This window comes from Aegilops tauschii, chromosome 7 (assembly GCF_002575655.3).
Source record: "Aegilops tauschii subsp. strangulata cultivar AL8/78 chromosome 7, Aet v6.0, whole genome shotgun sequence".
NCBI lineage: Eukaryota > Viridiplantae > Streptophyta > Magnoliopsida > Poales > Poaceae > Aegilops > Aegilops tauschii.
In genome coordinates this window covers 17,802,354-17,807,304 of record NC_053041.3, presented here as the reverse complement: position 1 = coordinate 17,807,304, position 4,951 = coordinate 17,802,354, and the positions used below count along the sequence as shown (strand labels likewise).

The 4,951-nt window shown below is 43.1% G+C and overlaps 1 long non-coding RNA gene across 1 annotated transcript; it reads left to right on the top strand.

Moving 5' to 3' along the window:
- Positions 1-221: 221 nt before the first annotated feature.
- Positions 222-804, top strand: LOC120968057 (uncharacterized). The gene is made up of 2 exons (XR_005762130.2): positions 222-370; positions 548-804. It is a non-coding gene; the product is annotated as an uncharacterized lncRNA (long non-coding RNA).
- The last annotated feature ends 4,147 nt before the right edge of the window (positions 805-4,951 follow it).

Sequence of the window (4,951 nt, the reverse complement as noted above, 5' to 3'; positions counted from 1 at the left end):
AAGATATGATCATGGAAAAGGTGGAGGGTAAATCAATGTCATTTAATTCTGAATATGTGGACAAGTATATCTCGCTCTTATTTTGGAATGTCAATTAACCGTCGCCGGAAAGAAATTATAGGGTACCTATTAACGACACATGATTGTGATAGATACGAATCTGTGCACCTGTCACACGTATACTATATAAACACTAGCATAGAGAACGTCTACATCAAGCCACAAAACACACAACAAGATTGGAAAAGCAAGAAAAAGGCTTTCTAACCCGCCATGGAAATCATCAAGAGGAACCTAACGAGGGCTGCATGCTTGGCGGTTCTTGTGGCCATGGCAACAATCTTATTGTCCACTTCAACTGCACAAGCAGGTTGGTGTCTTTTTTTAATTCCTCATTGCATATACTCTCTTTGTATCGCCTAGAAAAAAGTCTTATATTTTGGTACATAGGTACTAAGGTACTAGTACACAGCAAATTTGGTTCCTCCAGTGCGTATGTATCTAGAACCATAAACAGAAAACTGACACTTTTGGCCGTTTTTTGCAGATCAGTGCATGCTGGCGCCGGAATGCTCGGGTCCCTACCCAGAGGTGGTATGCCCCGAGCTATGCGCTCGTTATGGCTTCAACAAAGATGGATACTGCAAAGAATCACAATACTGCTGTTGTCGCGGTGCCAAATTAGCCCATCCAGTCCTCGTGAATCCTAGTGTAAAACCATAGGAGGGAAACTCTAGATGCTGATGCGCCACAGTATGTACCCGCGAGGAGATGAAATTTGATATAAATAAGTTTTTATCAGTTCGTTCATCCGGATGGATGTGGTCGAAACTAATGGTCATTAATTTAGTATGTCCCGATGGATGGTATGAAATTAACATGCAGTAGATCGATTTGGTAAAACATTTTATTCCACGGAACAAAATTTTATTCCACCAATCATGTGTGTCGCAGATGAACTAGAAAACACCCGCTACTCTTGCAGAGGCCGGGGATGTCCCCTTTTCTGAAAAAAAAAACTCTTGAAGAAGTTGCTCCCTTAATCTTGTTTTAACTGGGCTCCTTCCAAGCGACCGCCTCAGACGATTCAAAATAAAAACAACCTCCCTCGGCTGCCTCGCGATCATCTCGGTAGATAGGTTGTCTTTCTTCAAATCTGCCTTGCAAATGTGTCGCTGAAAACAAATTTGTTGTATTATTTTACATGCTGCAGTCGGTGCGATAGATAATCTCATTTTCTGGCCGACCTCGTGAATCTCTTCTCAGTCTTCTTTGCCCTTGAGTGAAGTGTTGGAAATAGAGCAATGCAGGAATACAATTACCTAAATCTGAATTTCAACATGATGGTAATAAAATACGATGAACAGTGCTTATTTACGTGCCAACCTATTCCTAGTTCCCTAAATATATTAACTAGTTACGGACAGCACTAGATTTTTCATGTACTTTTCTTTCAAAAGAGCTAAGGCCCTGTATAAAGTATCACAAGTCCTTACAAACACACTCATCTGGAAAGATAAAATTTCATTCAAAATGCCAAAGTCTTCTTCCTCCCGCATCTATTGACGGTCCGCCATGAGCATAGCTCGATGCCTTCTATGGGCCTCCACCTCGGTGGAGGAAACTTCTCAATAGCTTTTAGCAGCAGGAAGTCGTCAATGCAGACCAGTATACGCTGGCGGTTGCAGTCTGCAAAACAAATCAGCACCTCAAGGAAGAAAATGCCAATAAGGGCACCTCAAGGAAGAAAATGCCAATAAGGGCATGTAGAAACTCTGAAGACAATGAACGCCGACTATATTCAGACGTATCCACCGGAAACCTGAACCGACCAGATCCCGAAAGATCCATAGGAGACACAACTCTACACGCTCTGTGCCAGTGATAAACACACCAACGAAACGGGGAAACACCGGGAAGAACATTATTCCCTGAGGAGGATAGCGTTGCCGCCTCACCGCCCAAACAAAACTTGAAGACTCCCCATAAATATTTTGAAAAAAAGGTCACCCATGCCTTGCAGGACAGGTCTGGGTCTGATGTCGACCTTGTCACCGTGCAGAACCATGCACCGACTACCTCTCCAACGTGAGCTAGCTAAGTCGTGCCATCGTCAAGCATCGCATGTCCATCACTGCAGCCTGACCATGCAACATCGTCATTGTAATGCAGCAGCCCACCAACTCCTCCATAATGGGCTCCCAGTGAGTTGCAGCGTCCCGCCACTGCCGCCTCCCGCGGTCTTTGCCTGGTGGCTAACCCTGGTGGCGGCGAGAGAGATCAGATCACGAGGTGGCGGCTAGAGTTGGTTGCCCGTGCCTTTCTACCTTTTTGGGGAAGGAAATCAAGGCAAAAGGAGTATTCCGATATCACGTACATTATTTATGGCATCAACTAAAATTTCTTGAACTTAAAAAAAAATCATATGGACAATTTTTTTAATGGCATGATATTTTTTTTACAAATTATACGAACAAAACATGTACACCTCATCTCCCCTACCCACATGCATATGCATGTATGTACTAGATGACAAAAACTAATGTCATACTAGATTCTCCACATTTTGAAAATTCCAAATGTTTTATAGTTCGAACTATCGGTTCAATTCAATATCCATTTTCACCATTAAAGTCGTCGTGACGAGACTTTCAAAACTAGAATATATGTTATTATGTTTCGATGACTTTTTTGGGTCCGAAGTTACCAGGTCTGGGGTACTTCAGTTATCATCCCCGCGAAATGTAAGTTACCACCTTTTTGCATAAAAGTTAACATGGATTTTTTAAGAACTTTTTGTCTGAGTCAAAGTTACCATTATGTTGTATGTAAGTTATCATGTCTACGGTATGTAAAATACAATGCTATTCACATAAAAGTTACCGGGCTATTTTTCTTCAACTTTTTTCTCCTGGTAAAAAATAGGACAGTGTTGCTTGTATGTTATCAGGTTTGCGGTGCATAAACTAAAATGCTATTTACATAGAAAATACGGCTATGCTTTAACAAAAAAAAGAACTCCTGTGTCAAAGTTACCATGGTGTTTGTACAAAAGTTATCAAGTCTATGGTGCATCCCCCCCCCCCCCCCCCCCCGCCCCGGTTCATATTTACCATGGTGTTTGTACGTAATAGTAATATTGGCAATTATAACATATACAACCTGATAAAAATTTACATATAGTGGAGCTAGCAATGTCTAAAGGCCATTAAGGCTGTGCATTTTGGTTAGTGCGGACACAACAATTCACATACTCGTTTAATATACGCATACCATCTACATCTATTGACATGGTAAAAATAAAGTATTCACACGTTATATGCTAGACAAACACCAATTCACCACACACAAACAAACATTCATTCCTGATCACATGAAAATGACGCAGCAAATCTCACCTTCGTTTCAGGTTCCATCACACACCAAGCAGCTGCAAACAAAGCATAGTTGAATAGATTATATCCACCTGATTCCGGCCACTGGTGCTGTCAACCGATGACCACAAACCACGCTCAGTTGGCATAATAAAGATTCTCCTACCACACCTTCAACCTTCCTCTCGCATTCCTTTTTCGGATTTCATGATGGTGAAATCATTGTCGTCTCCACCGAACAGCATGTACGCGAGGAGGAGGGGTGTGCTCTAGTGGCGCCATTCTCCGGTATGACATGTGCCACCAAAAATACTCTGCGGATTCATTTTCTTCTTCTACCTTGAGTTTGTGTGCACTTGCTCCTGGCAGAGCCAACATTTGCTATTAGAGCAAGGTTTATCGAGGTCTTCGCATCACCGAGCTGCATCACGAGCAAAGCAGGAGATATGCTGCCTGGTAAGTTGTGTCACTCGCGGTAAGGAGGTGATGGCTATGGCGTGAAGGTCATTGCCATAATGAGTTCATCATAGACATCAGAGTCGGTTGAAAAGGTGCGTTGCCATTGATGAATATGTGGTGAAGGTGTAGGAGGTGCGCCTCTCATCGAAGCACTAACAAACCCACTTCCGCATGTAGGTATACATACACGGTCAAGGCACTATCAAACCTCATCCAAGGGCCATACGACTCGGCCATTTTACATGTATGTAGCCGGACTAACAAACTGCATGAAGACACTAGCTTGTAGCATAGCCATTCTTGCACTCACACGTTCGGCTAACATGATATTCTTTGAACTTTGCTGAGTAATGCAACTCTATATGACTACAACACCATGCAACAAACTAAACATGACCTAATCCTATGCACATAATATTAATCACAAGATTAGTTCCAACAGGAATGGGAGGAATGTCCTCGATTCTTCGCCTCCTGCCATTGCTTGAGTCCATGGAGGACCATCGGAGGCTTCGTGGCTCGACTCATCGTCTCCTGCCAGCACCGAGTCCACAGAGGACCATGAGATGCCATCGTGGGTCGATTCCTCAACTCCTATGGCCACCAAACGCTGCTGTCGCATCTTGAGTCACGGGAGTCGGGCAACATGCATACAGCCGGGACGGGGCGACGCCGCTCTGCAGTTACCCCTCTATTACCAGGGGCTCCATGGAGATTCGGGGGCAAGGAGAGGTGGCATGCCGCGGATTCAAAACTGGCCAATGAAATATGCCGACATGTTTAACTCCCGAAGCAGCCCTCCCTCTCATCTCCATGGATTAAATCTCTCTCATGTCCATGGATTAAATGTGGCATGGTACTCAAAACACTTTAACTCAATGAGATTTAAAGTGGGACTAATATGACGAAAATCTGATTTTTTTTATACAGTCCCTTCAAACCATAAGAGGAGTATACATTAAACGGGGTAGTATATCTCAATGTTATTTTCGAATGTCAATTAATGGTCGGTGAAAATTGGTGGGTATTAATTAGACATTTATTGTAAGTGATGCTGATCTATGTTCCTGTCACACTATAAACACCGGCAATTTGCATCAAGCCACAAAACACACAAT